We start from the raw sequence: 14,845 nt of genomic DNA on the forward strand, positions 1-14,845 counted from the left end.
TCCCTCCGCCCCACTTACCTTTGGGGGATCAGCTGTTGCTGCCCTGGCTGCTGATTCCTCTGCTGCTGCCGCCGCCTCCGCCTCCGCCTCCGGTCAGCAAGTTAGTAAGGGGGCACACGTGCGTGCGGGACACACGTGTGCCTGGATCCTCTCCTTCCCGCTGCTGGTTCCCGAGTGCTGAGAACTACGTCACCCCATGGCTTTTAAAGCCCGGGGTTTGAATTTCCCGCCCCTGCCCCAACAGCTAATCAGGCGCCCCGGTCTACCCGGAAGTGCCTGCCGGCAGTCCCGCCCCCTACGCTCCCCCGCTGGGGGGATCCAGTGCTGTCTTGTACTGATCTGGACCAAAAAAAAAAAAAATGTAGCTGTTTGGAGAAAGAGACTAAGATCTTGAAATTTAATTTCAACATAAATGTAAATGATGCTGAATGAAGCCTTTAGTGAAAAATCATGAGTTCATGATCTCAGTAGCCCTTTGCCCAGTGGTTATGGATCTCAAGTGAAAGGAGAGAAATGCTAATTCCTTCTTCAAGTTGTCCTCTCCACCCCTCCCCGCCTACCCGCACATACATTCTGAGTGCTCTAATCACTGGATCAATGGCTATTCTTTATGTATCTCTCCCCTGTCCAATCCCTTCCCCCTACTGTACACATCCTGGACTGGAGAAACTTTCTTGATTAAGTTCAATTAAAAAAAAAAAATCCATGAAAAATTATGCTTGAAGAAAACAGCATTCTTCAACCAATAATGCTGTCAAGAATTTTCCAAACAACCTCTTAACCTCAATTTATTCTGTTTAAACCCTGGGGTTGAGGGAAACAGCTTGATAAACACTATAACCATGTGAATACATAAATACAATAAGCATTGACTTTTTCTGGGGATTAGTTCATGATGAGAAACGTGTGCAGCTGAATTTCAAAGGAACTATATCCATTTTTAAGTATGCTGGGTAGAAAGAGTTTACCCCGATTCCAAAATTCCAAACTCTCTGGCTAATGTGAGACATGGAAAGTGTTACTAGGCTACATCATCAGTCTAGGAGGATTTCAGAGATTGCATTTTTGTTTGGGTGAAGTGGAGGGCAAGTTTCTCACTTTTTTTCCCACATCACTTTGTGAAACCTAACCAATACAGCAAAGTACATAAAGCATGTGACCAGCCTTGTGGGATTTATAGAGCTAAGCACTTTTCCAGATTAGGAACCAGAGAGTCCACAACAAGAGTCTGGTCCATAGTTGTGTTTTATACACAACTGTTAGCATACACACAAGTGAGTAGTAATCCACATTAGGTAGTATCTTTTATCTTGAAGAAATTTAAAATTTCTAACAAACTATGTTCTGATCTTAGTTGCATCAATGTAAATCTTGATAATCTCACAAAATCCATCACATCAATTGAAAGCAGAATCTGATTCTTGATTCTAGCTCTTCTGTGCAAACATGTGACTGGGAGCCAGAGGCATCTGTCACTTTAAGTAGAGAGTGCAGCAGACCAAGCCTGCTGTATGGGGCTGCAGCAGAGGAGCACAATCTAGCCTCTAGGCAAAGGGGAAGCCCCTGTGTGTCACATGAGAGTCACATGGCCAGAAGAGGTGGGGTTTAGAGGCATATAAACCCAGGGCCTGAGATAAAAGGGGCAGTCTGGCCCTGCATACTATGTGGAAAGGAGTTCCCTGGAAAGGGTGTTTTGAAACAGACTCGTAGACATATAAGCTACCTAGGGGAGCTAGATGGGACAGCTAGTGGGGAGGTTTAGCCCATGGTGGGGGTAAAGTTTAATTTGGGAAGCCATTCACTTATATTTGTGTTATATTTAAATCTAAGATGGGGATTGGGTTGTGGCTTTGGGAGTAGTATGGAAGCCATGGGGACATCTGAGAGGCACCCAGAGTAGAACCCTGCAAAATTCAGAGACCTTAAGGGGCTGAGCAGTAGGGCTGTGTGAAACAACACTGTTTCATTTTGACTTCCATTTCACCATTTTAACAGGACAGTGTTTCATTTCAAGTTTTGTTTCATTTCAAAACCACTGTTCATTTCATTTTGTCAAAACTGTTTCACTGTTTCAACAGTGTTTTGACATTCTGCCAATAGGCTATAATGGGGAAGCATGGAACTGCCTATACTTTTGTCAGTTCTTGCCTGATTTGGATGAAACTTGCAGGGGTAGTAGCCCCTTCCAAGGCCACAAAGTCTGCCAAGCTTCAAGGAGATAGGTGCAAGAGTTTCTGGAAAACTGCACCTCAGGCTGCTGACAAGCAAAACTCATGACATGGGTGACAGAAAGCAAGGCAGTTCAAACAATGCTGCCTTTTATGCTGTTTTTCCATCCCTCCCCCAGAGCACTGGTATTGGAAGGGACCTCAGAGAAGGATGACAGTCACTGGCCAGCTACACAGTCAGTATGAGAGCACTCCTTGCCCCCTCTTTCCTGTCCCTCTCCTTACTTTCTATTTCCCTGCAGGCAAGCCCAGCTTGAGGTTCAAAACTCAAAACATTTTGAAACTTTTGAAATGTTTTGACTGGCCCCATTTTGTTTTGAGCCTGTTTCGAAGCCCTTTGTTTCATTTGATTTCATTGTTTTGAGCTCAAAATGAGACGAAACAGCCAGCAAAAATTTTCACAGTCCTACTGAGCAGCATGGGAGCAGCCTGGCCTGGATCAGGGACCTAAAGGGGCTGGGACACAAGACAGCAGCTTTGCCTGGGTCAGGGACCCCAGGGGCCTGAATGGTCTGAGAAGGGGCTGAAGCCCAGAAACCGAGGTCTGAGTCAGTGGACCAAGGCTGAGAGGGCACGACAGAGAAATAGACTGAAGCCAGGAAGGCTTAAGTCCAAGCACAGTTGAGACCTGATGGGAGCAAGTGTGGTGTTAGGGCCAGGGGGCTCCTCCAAAGTGATACTAAGTTCCATCTGTGAGGGATGGCAATGTATACAGGGGAGGATGGAGACCATGATTAATGCCTCTAAGGCAATTTAGTGCCTGAGGGCAAGCCTGGTGCCAGTTGGGGACATGGAACACAAGACAGCTAAGAGACTGAGGCTCACTCTGGGACCCTAAGACAACCTCTGTGGTACTATAAATTCCATCAAGGTGTGGCAGGAAAGTAAGGAAAAGGGAGGGTACCCTGAGGAGCTGGTGTGGAACAGGAGTTACTGGGCCACCAGGGGGCTTCATAGCTGCCCTTGAGGGCCAAGACTTTGCTACAAAGTGTCACTGCATAATTTGTTTTAAGAAGCAAATGATAAGGTATAAAAATGAATGGTCACTCCTACAGACAAACAAAGCTTTCATTGAAAGGAATACCTTTTCCCAAGTGGGATGATGTAGAGGCTGAAGAATGTGACCCACAGGAAAAAATGGGAAATGAAGAGAAAAACAAATTCATAAACTTATAATAGGCTTGGAGGGTAAAATTTGAAAGGGTTTATTTAAGTGGTCACAGTTTTATGCATAAATTGTAATATTCAATATAGTATCTTAATAGAATCTATAGCCTAATCTATATTAATACAAATCAGAATTCTTAAACAGCTGCCTTTTTCCTTCAGAAGAAAAATCTTTAAACTCTCTTATTTTCAGTGATATGAAATTACATTTTTCAGGCTAGCCAGAAATCGCTTGATTCTTCTATAGCTGATAACTTGGAAACTATTTTCTTTCTTTGCAAGAAGTTTCCTTTTCTTGACTGAAATACTTTTTGCCTGCCTTCTCTCATTTTGTGCAATTATGGCAATTTCTTGATTGAAGATGCTCTCTTTTTTTCTCCTGGAACTATTAGGTACAATTGTCTCTGCAAGCTAACTTTTGTAAAAACTGTTTTAAAATTGAAATTTGCTGAGATGGGAACTCTGCATTTATTGTCTGTGAGGTTTATTGAAATACCTCTTCCTCTTGCCTTCAGTTGTCTTGTAGCAAACGTATAATTGAAGGATTTTGAATTCAAAGGCCAACCTTACCCAAACATGGAGATTCAAAATATAAATGCCCCTAAATCATCCCCTGCACAGCCTCTGTGCCCTGTGGAAGATAGCATAAGAGAAGGCGAGCCTCTAAAAATGTACTCTCCCATATGCACAAGAAATTATGCAAGGGTGAATTGTAAGTATGGTGTTCGTAGTTGCCTATCTTCAACAGAACTAGGACTGTGATAATCTCAGGATATCCAAAAGCCCACTAGTTAAGGCACTGTAATAGATATGGATTTGAATTCCATTAGAAGAAGACAAAATTAAACCCAGGCTTCCCACATTATCGCCAGGTTCTCAAAACACAAAATTGCATACAATTTTAAAAGAAAGTAGTAGTCTCCACTCAACCTGATACATTATGATTATCTGATTATTTCCCCAGAGAGGCTGTGTCAGAGTTTTGGGATTACATTGGAGTTTACATGTGCTAAATTACTCTTCCCCACCAAGACTAAAGGACCTCTGTGCATGTGGAGAAGTAGGACTTTAGTTAGTTGGAGAACTTTAGCATTAAAAATGGAAGCACTTACAAAGCTCAAGTTTGGGGAAGCTGTAGGGAACTTTGAGGATTCTTCTATGGATTTAAGTGCTTTCATAGGAAAATAATACCACTCTCCATTAGATATTTTGAGGTGTTTAGCTAGGGTGACCATAAGGAAATCAGGGACAACCAGCATATCCAGGACACTTCCCCTTCCCTTAAGTCAGCCACGCTGCTGCAGGCAGTGGCAGTGGCAGAGGTCAGTGGGCAGGGGTGCGGGTGCAGTCTTGTGGGGAGGCATAGCTGCCTGGTGCACCATGCTCTTCTGCCTCGTGCCAGATTGAGCCCTGTGCCCCTAAGATTCTGGGACTCTATTTTTAATTTTTACCAACCAGCTGGGAATGGCCTTCAAAATTTGGGACTGTCCTGGGCAAACCAGGATGTATGGTCACCCTATGCTTAGCTAATACAGTGATAGAGCCATGTAAGTACCTTGGACACACACACACACACACACACACTTCCTTCCTGCAAAATTTCCAAACGCAGGAAATGAATTGTCTAACTCCAAGGAAGGGAGCATTTGCCACTTCTTCCCTTCCATATCCCTGAACCTAGATTTGCTTGTTCTGCTGACAAGAGTAAAAATATATATATAATATGGGAGATATCAGACTGCTGAAGATTTTTTTTTCCTCCCTCCATTTAATCTAGTTTTTAAGTTAATATGAGTTGGCCTTTTTCTAGAACTATTTGGATTTTAATATAAGAGAGGAATGCTGGAGATGTCATAGTTACTCCCAGAATAATCTTTTCACATATTAAATAACATCCCCTCTGAGATGCTAAAAAGCATCAAACAAAACAATAAAGGCATTGAGAACTGTCCTGTAAGAATCTCCACATTCTTTACCAATCAAGTGCCTCCCATAGGAGAACCAAAGGGTAAGAGAAAGGTAATAAAATACAGGAGCATAAGTGTTTGACTCAGTCACAGACATGCACACTACACTTGAGAAAATAATAATTTAAATTAATAAATAAAAAAAATAAATATTTTGGCATTTTTAGAATAGAACAAGGGAGATTGACCAGTGGATGTCAAAGCAGAAAATACATGTGACCCACCACAGCAAAATCTGTCATCAACTTGTGGTCCCTTTGCATAGTTGTCTGAGAGTTTGAGTTCTAACTGTAGCTTTCTGATATCTCCCGATTTCTCCCAAATGATTCTTCAAGCCTGTTTCAACCTTTAAGCATTCTGATGATAGGTTCAATAGTTTACTTTTGTTATAGCAATCGAGAAGGATCAGAATATTTAGGCATTTGTCAAGTTACTTAAGTAAGAATTTTTCACTTAGATTGTTGTGCTGCTCTTCCAATTTTGAGAGTCAATCTTAGTTGCTACTTTGTCTTTTGAAACACAGCAAATAACAGTTCTTTGGATTTTGATTTCATATTGTATATGTTTCAAGTTAACATCAAATCTAAAGAACTTGTATGATAAACTTTAAGCCAGACTTTTCAGTCAAGTAGCATTTTATAGCTTCCTATTAATTGGTTTATAGTTTATGGAAGAGAGGTATATTTGAAATCCTGTTAAGCTGTCTTGAACTCCCTGTATTACTTGGTTATGTTGCCTCTCTTTTGTAGTCCCCTTTTCATTTTTTGAAAGTGTTAGAAATTCAAGTTATTGTTAGTATCTTTGCACACCGAAAGAGCACTCAAGCAGGAATTTCAAAGGCCAAGGACATTCATTTTTTCCTGCGTTGTGTATGGCACCAAGTATTTATTTCTGAAGTAATGAATGAGTATCATATACTGTAAAACGTTAGCTGTCTCACAAGATTAAGAGAGGAAGTACCATCAATTCACTTTTGTATTCAGGAGAGCTTCATCTGCACTTCATATTATAGCTGTTATCACAGATATTCTTTAGAAGATAACACTATAAATGGATTATAAAAGAAAAATACAAATGTGTGTATAAGTGCTGAAAAAATATGAAGTATTAAAAAAATCTAAAAATGAAATGAACCAGTCAACTCATTAGGTATCTCCTTGGAACTAGCTGTAACTTTCTAAGTACAAACCTTAGTTTCATCTTTCTCAGGAGCTTGACTAACAAAACCAAATACACCTACTTGCTGTTTTCCATCAGTTCAGTCCTCCCCCAACACCTGTGATTAGTTCTCACACAGATTTCTAAATATCTTTTGTCATCTTTTAGTGGAAACTGAAAAGGTCCAAGCTAAAAACCATCTTGTAAATCTATTTTTAAGATCTTTATGCTACTCCCTGTTCTCCCTGGAATGCCTTAGCAACTCTGTTTCTCTTGTATTCCTTTTCATTCCCTAGCTATCCTTGTTCTAGTTCCCAGCTCTCAGTATGCCTTTTCTCTATTGCTATTAACAACTAACTGGCCACAGGTGGCCAGTAATTGCCTCTTGACCCTAAAAGGAGTAAGGTAGCCCATTCCAATAATACTGTAGGACAGTAACATTCATGGAAATTGATAGACAAAAGTAATTCCAAGATTAGGAAAAAGATATGTAACTATAAAAAGCCATAGATACCAACCACTAAGGAATAGATAAACAATACTGAAGCGAGTTCATTCCACATAGCTTCATGTGATACATGTTGGAAGCAAATGTGCTGTATTAGAACTTAGTACATTTTCATTAATGATGAATGTGTTTTGAAAAGTAATTATTAAGGTGTCTATAAGATATTTGAATTAGTTTCTCTCATTCAAAGCTAGAAAGAGATTTTACTATGGATAGTCTAGAGAACCAATACAACTGCTGTATGAAGGATCAGTGAAATGAATTCTTCCATGCCTTCAGTATCTTGGCAATTTATTGTACTGTCTGGGCAGGTACAAAGCTATATAATATACTTGCACCCAGTCCAGATGCATGTGTGTCAAATGTACCTAGTCAAAACCTCCTGCCTAATGGATGTTTCGATAACAGAGAAGGAGCTGCCTCCCCCTCCCATTATAGCCACAGTAGACAAATGATTTAGGATACCTGCTTAGGAAGCACACAACCTGGGTTCTTGGCACCTTGTCCAAGGGAGCTTTGAACCTGCACTTCTGACTTCCAAAGCACAGTGCTATAACTACCACACTACACACTGGGCATGTCTACATGTGTAGCTATGGAAGCTTTGTTACTAAGCCTTGATTTAGTACTTCCTTTTGCCGTAGCAATGAACTATATCAGGGGAGCATGTTACTATGGCAAAGTAGCTGCTGGTCACATGGAGATGCCCATGGATGCTACTTCACTGTAGCGTGTTGGTACAGCAATGTAGCATCATGTGTAGATGTGCCCATTAGGTATTCTTTGCTTCCTCTTTAAAGCATTCCTTGGGAAAATGGCTCCTTTGGCCAGCCAAGAGAGGGAGAAATGCAGAGCCAAGATGCAAAGCACAAAATTTAAATGGCTTCTGCTCTGCATGGGAGGCAGTCCTTTGTTTTAATAGGACAGGAACTTCTACATTGGACTGGTTTCCAGCCATTTCATTCACTGACTATTAAATATAAGGGGCAGTGGCACAGCTCCAAAGGGAATGTTGCATAGGTAACTAATGTGTGCTATTGCACTATGCTGGTGTGCACAGGTACAGATTCAAGTCCTTCTTGACTGAGGCGTGTATAGAACCTGGTTCTCCAACTTTCTGAACAACTGCCTTCATTACTCAGCTTCCTTTTCTTCTAGATTTACATTCAGGCATGCATGTACGGTGCATAGTCAGTCTATGTGTGAGAACTTATGTTTCAACAGTGCAGGCTTAAGTGCCCAAAACACCCAGGTGTGCAAGGAGTAACAAAATTTTGTCCCTGCTTTAGAAATTAAGAAAGGCAGAGCTCTCCTCCCTCCCTAAATGGCACAGTCTAAGATGATGTAAACTATCTTCTGCTAGTAGAACAAAGTCCATGAAAGAAGCTTTTACTCTTCTCAGGCACGCTGGAAACAGGTCTTGAGAGTAGCTGGGCCTTGGCAAAAGTATTTAGTAGACCTTTCACTGCTAAGCAGATCAAGACTAATGGAAGAATCTGATGGAAGAAGGAGCATGCAGATCTTGCCAAGATGGAGTTTGCTACACTGGTAGAAAGAAATCATATTTACCTTTATAAACTGAGCAATTTCAATTAATACAGAGAAAATAATTATGAATAATACCTTTTATTTTATTCAGCATATAAAGCTCACTTTAAAGAGACCTTCACACTTATATGCTTTGGAGGAGGAGATTGTATCCTCCAGAAAAACTTCATTTTCCCAAGATCAGAAATTTTCAACTGTCAAAAAGAAACAGACTAGAAAAAAGTATATTTATAAACTACATATACATAGAAAAAGATATTAAATCTTTTGGACAAATGTAAAAGATTTGTATTTGGTACCAGTATATCTTAATTTTGTTTGTGTCTAGTCAACATATATTTTAATTCCCTCTTGTAGAATACAATTTGGCATGTAACCTATGGATGTATATGACTGACTATTTCTGTGATAAAACTTAAAGTTCATTGCACCCAAAGGTGCACAGTGATATATAGAAGGCCTTTGTTAAAAGGCCCCTCAAATCTCTAGGTACTAACTCTCTGATGCTAGAAAGCAAGTTGTAATTGTTTCGCAGTCATAACACCCAGTATCAAAAAAGCAGATGCTGGCCAAAGCCTAGCACTAGACTGGCAATTTCTGTGTTCCTACAGTGTATTTATAATTGTTTCATATTTGAATAGTATATTTGTTGATGGCATAATGTGGATAGTTACAACTACTGAAAACAAAGAATAGGTCAAACCATTTTTAGCTCATATAGAGAAGAAGCACAGAAAAAAGAAAAATAGAAGGGTCGGTGTCCAGGCAGCCATTTTTACTTTCGAAAAAATATCCTCTCATTGCCTCAGTATTTACAGACATTCTATTCAACAAGTTACTCAGAGGTGCTTAACTATAAGCTCATAGTTTCACTGAAATAAATAAGACCTTAAATGCTAGAGGCTGAAAGTGAGAGAGGAACAGTGAAAAAACCCTGGTCATTCCCAGTTCACTCTCCCTTTCAGTATTCACTCTCTGCCATTGTGTGACCCAAGATACCAGACAAGAAGGACCTATCATCTGACCCAGTAAATGGCATTTCTTATGTTCTTATGCCTACATATATATTTAATGTTTGTCTTTAGTACTGAAATAAGATACAGGATATCCACTGATACACTGCATAATGGGGTGATGAGCATTATAATGGTTCCTGATTCCCACAGCCTATTACAGTAGAAGGGATGGACAATCCCTCTACTACCCTAACTACAGGGATTCAACCATGGTATGTAGACCTGACTGCACAGACCAGCCTCAATATGGTTTAAAATGGGAAATATGCTATTAAGATTTTGTGGCATATGGCAAATACTGTAAAAGGTATATGCTTTACAAATCCTTAACAGATCATGTCTTACTGTGATAGCTTTCCACAAAACTTGAAGCTTATTCTGTCATCATATAAGTAGTTCTACCCAAACTGTTGGAATTAATGTGAATGAAGTAAGCAGTACTTATACCTTTCCCTTCTGTTTTCACCTGGATTTTTGTATAGTCAGCCATCATACAGATGCAGCTTCCTTCCATTTTAATACATTGTATTAATTTGAATATTACTTATGTAGAAAAAATACTGTCTGATTTGTTGTTGATGTTCCTAAAACCAATAGGAGCAATGGGTGTTCAGAAGTCATTTCTAATTCTTAATAGTATCTACCATATGGTTTTAATTTCCATCCTGTTTGCAACATAGGAAAGAAACCTGTCATTATCTGACTAAAGGTTGAAGTGACAGTCATTTTCTTAGAAAAAACAACCCGTTCTTCTCTTTTACTTTTTGTAACTGTTCTAAGGGAAATGAAGTCATGTTCTCAAATGAACAAAGTACCAGCATGAAAACTAGCTTTTAAAAGGTATTATGTTCCACCTTATAAAACCGTGCACCATTTTTACTTTTTTTTTTTAACTGAACACTTTGTGAAAACATACAGTGAGTGAGTGAACTTTCCTTGAGGGGTACATGAAGTTAAGTCATTTCTTTAATAATAATGGACTCTATTATACAGAATACATGGCACAGAACTGAAGGGGTTTTGTAATAATCTAAATGAAACAAAAAGCACCTATTGTGCTGTTAACAAGGATATTTGGTGTTAGAACCATTAAAAGTCTTGAATGATATTTGAAGATAAGTAGCTCATTTATTTTAATTAACATTTCTGAAAGGGTTTCCAGGAAAAAACAAATGCAGCTGGTTCTCAGTTCCTCAGAAAAGGATGGTTGAATGTTTTGGTTGTTTTATTTTTTTTTTCCCCATTATGCTATAATTAGTAATTATTTAGCTTAAACAAATTCATTTGTTAACTAATGGTACATTAGAAAAATCAGCTAGATATAAATGTTTTACAAGTTTATATTTTTTTTTTCAATATTTTCTCCTCCTCTCTCACTGAATAACAATTTAATTGGTTACAAACTGATTTTTTTTTTTTGCCCTGCTATTTAGTTTTTATGCTTGTGTCCATCTTGAGGTTGATTCCTAACACATCAGTCCACTTCCTGTGGTATACACTTTTAAGTTTTACATTTGGCTTTGTTTTATCATTTCTGCTTCATATGAGCTCTACTGTTAACACTTGGGACAGCTTTCACATTGGCCTCTTAAAGCTTGTTATTAATATTGCACTTTACAATTAGTAGTTATTTTATTTAAGCTTGCTAAAGTGAGCATGTACTTAGGACCCATCATTTGCCTTCTCTTTTGTTCCAGCTTCTGGAAGAGTCCCACTCAGCTAGGTAAGTCATATTGCATTATTTCAGATTTCTGCTTTAGAACAGGTAAGATACACACTAAATGTAATTTGGGGTGGCACGGGCTTCTTGACCTATATTTGACATTTTTTTTCTGCATTTTAGGGGAAACATTATTACAAATTGTGTTGTAACTGTCACATCCTGATACAGCTATACTGTGAAGCCTTTACTCATGTAGCCTGAAACACTTGGTGCAACAAGGCATCCAGTCAAACCAAACCATCCAAAATTTGTGTTTGGGCTGCAAGGAATTCAGGACTAAACTGCACTTGATGACCATTCTGCCCAGGCCATTTGGGCACACCAGCAGCTAGTTTCAGTTATTACAATCGTTCTCTGCAGTACCTAATATCACTGTGGGTTTCAGCTAGAGATGACATTAACAAAAACTGGTATTGACCAGGAGAAAACATAGGACATTAATTTTATGGAATTGTAAGTGCTTATGATGGAGTGACACCCTTACACAACCATGAAGGGGAAAAAACTACCTGACTGACTAGACACTCAGTCACCTGGAGAAAGAAAGGAGGGACTTCCCTTCCTGCAAAGGATTATGGGCAGAGATGCTCCCTATAAAACCCTTGATTCCAAGAGCATTGGATTATTGGAAGTGGTTAAGGAAATGAGCCTGTTATAAAACCCTGGGGGTACTTTTGTTAGGAAAAGTGATTGATGGTGTAGAAAGGCATGTTATGTGGATTTTAATATTATTGAGTGTGGGGGACGTGGTTGTTGTTGAATTTCTCTGAGCTAGACCATACTGATTTGTTTGAATATCATTTATGCTCTGTTTTGTGCAGTATACTTTATGATGGTGTCAAATAAACTAAAAATCACTAAGTGCTCAGCTAAAGAGGCTTTTTTTTTTTTTCTTTTTCCATTCTTTCTGAGTGCCCTTATCTTGACAAATTCTTGTGAATTAATGGTGGTGGTGATGATGATAGCCTAACGTATAGTCTCTTTCTGAATGTTACCTCACATTTAAGCAGTCTCTTACTTTTGTGAAGTGAAAGCATTATAAATTTCATGAAATCCTGGTGGATCACCAGTTTCTATGGTCCCAGAACTTCTAACACAATTGGTACGTTAATCTACTCAAAATGGAAAAAACAGGAATACTGCAATAAGAATTTAGGACTTCTGATGCTTTTTAAAATTCTGGAGAATTGGTCCCTAGCTAAAATCTCCCACTGAACTTGTAGTAGATGCACCTCACAGCTTTTTAAGTTTTGGTTTTGTTTTAATAAATAATAAATAACAAATAGTCTTTGACAAGGTCCCCTATCAAAGGCTCTTAACTAAATTAGGTAGGTCACAGGGAATATCCAGTCATGGCTTAGAAATTACTTTAAAGATAGAAAGCAAAGAGTGAGTATAAATGTTCAGTTTTCAGGATGGAAAGAAGTAAACAGCAGGGTCCCCCAGAGATCTGTATTGGGGCCACTGCTGTTTAATACATTCAAAAATGATCTGGAAAAGAGAGTGACTAGAGAGGTGGCCAGATGTGCTGATGACACAAAATGTTCAGTAGTAAAGACCAAGGTAGGACTATGAGGAACTACAGAAAGATCTGGTATGATTGAGTGAATGGGCAACTAAATGGCAGATACTAGTCAGTATAGATAAGTGTAATGTGATGCAGCTGGGCAAAAATAGTTCAAATTGTACCTACATTATGAACGACTCTATGTTACCACACAGGAAAGAGAACTGAGAGTCATTGTGAACAGTTCACTAAAAACATCTGTTCAGGAGCCATCAAAAAGGCAAACAAAATGTTAGGGATTATTGAGAAGGGAATTGTTAACAAACTGGGAAGTATTATTATGCTCCTTTATAAACCCATGGTGTGTCCACAGCTTGAATACAGTGCTCAGTTCTGGTCCACACACCTCAAAGATACAGAAGAACTAGAAAAGGTACAGAGAAGGACAACAAGTAGGGAGGAGCTTCCATATGAGGAGAAACTAAACAGTCTGTGCCTGTTCAGTTTAGAAAAGAGATGCTTGAGGTAGGACACGATAAGGGTAAATACAAGATACTAAATGGCAAAGAGAAAATACAAAAAGGATTTATCATTTACTCTTTCAGTACAAGAATTAGGGGTCACAAAATGACACTAGTAGGTATTAAGGTTAAAACTAACAAAAGGAAGTTCTTATTTACATAGTTGGTATATCTACATGAACTGCTTTACTGTACATTAAATTAATCTAATATGCAGTAAAGCATCAATGTCTATACATGAACATCAATTACTGCATGTTAGATTGGTTTTATGAACCATTTGCTAGTACCGATAGCTACAGGCACTAGAAAACAGCACATAAAAAGTAACGTGCCATACCGCATGTGTAGACACCGACCAGAAACAAATTGTTCCCAGGCAGCAGGGGGCCACATTGCTGTCTGCCTAGTCCCTGAGCTCCAGGGGCAGAGCTGCATGGAGCTGGAGGCTTGTCCTGAGCTCTGGAGGGCAGGGGGAGCCGTCCTGGCTCTGGGGCCAACTCTCAGCCATGCTGAGCTCAGGGTTAGCAAGGGATGTTTGAGGACAATTTGCAGATGAACTAAAGGGGAAAAGGCCAAGAAGAAGATCAGCATGATAGCAGACGCACTGTATTAAGAAAAGGAAGCCAGGATCTGTGCCTGCTCTATTCTCCCCTTTCTTGAAACAGCCTCATGACATGTTCAGGGCTCATTTAGCTGGAGGCATCTGAGAAAAGCTTTTGCTCCTGCAGTTGCAGTGAAAACCAGTGGGCTACCCCCCAGCTCAGGGGCAGCTTCCCAGCCACTGGAACCAAGAGAAGCGTCTCCTGCCTTTTGGGGTTGTGAGCCCATCCCTGAGCTGGCTGCTAGTACACACCAACATGCATGAAGCTGTCCCTGAAGCAATCATGGTTAATGTCAAGGTGCCACAGAGAGCCATCCTTGATTGACAGCACCTCTCTCCTCCCCAACACCTTGTCCCACTCTCTCAGCTGGGTAGCCAGCCTGGTGCTCTGCTACAGTCTGAGGAGTCAGGCAGGGGAGAGATGCTGTCAGCCTGGGGTGGCTCCCTATGGCATCTTAACATTAAACACGTGCTGCAGGGTTGGCTTCATGCATGTTGGTGTGTGCAAGCAGCCAGCTTGGAGATGGTCTCACAGCCCCAAGGGGCAGGTGGAGCTGCTTTTGACTCCAGCATTTGGGAAGCTGCCCCTGGGCCAGGGGCTAGCACATTTGGTTTTCACTGCAACTGCAGAAGCAGAAGTGTTCCTGGCTGCCTTCAGACAAATGACCCCTGAAATACACCATGAGGCTATTTCAAGAGGGGGTAGAACAGAGAAGGCACAGATCCTGGCTCTCTTTTCTTGCTGCAGCATGTCTGCCATTGCGCTGATCTCTATGGCCCTCACCCCTTCAGTTCATCCGCAAGTCACCCTCAAACAGTCCTTGTTAACCCCGAGCTTAGCATAGCTGGGGGGAGCTGCCCTTGGAGCAGGGACAGAGCTCCCCACACCCTATAGAGC

General features: G+C 40.2%; 1 long non-coding RNA gene across 1 annotated transcript in view; it reads left to right on the forward strand.

The window, feature by feature from the left end:
• Window positions 1–12,055, forward strand: part of LOC102384823 — a 24,404-nt gene extending 12,349 nt beyond the window's left edge. The window contains exons 2-3 of the long non-coding RNA XR_322907.1: window positions 11,290–11,315; window positions 11,436–12,055. This is a non-coding gene — a long non-coding RNA (uncharacterized LOC102384823). The remainder of the gene's footprint in view (window positions 1–11,289; window positions 11,316–11,435) is intronic.
• Window positions 12,056–14,845: the final 2,790 nt, after the last annotated feature.

The sequence above is a fragment of the Alligator sinensis genome, unplaced genomic scaffold (assembly GCF_000455745.1).
Source record: "Alligator sinensis unplaced genomic scaffold, ASM45574v1 scaffold528_1, whole genome shotgun sequence".
In the NCBI taxonomy this organism is placed as follows: domain Eukaryota; kingdom Metazoa; phylum Chordata; order Crocodylia; family Alligatoridae; genus Alligator; species Alligator sinensis.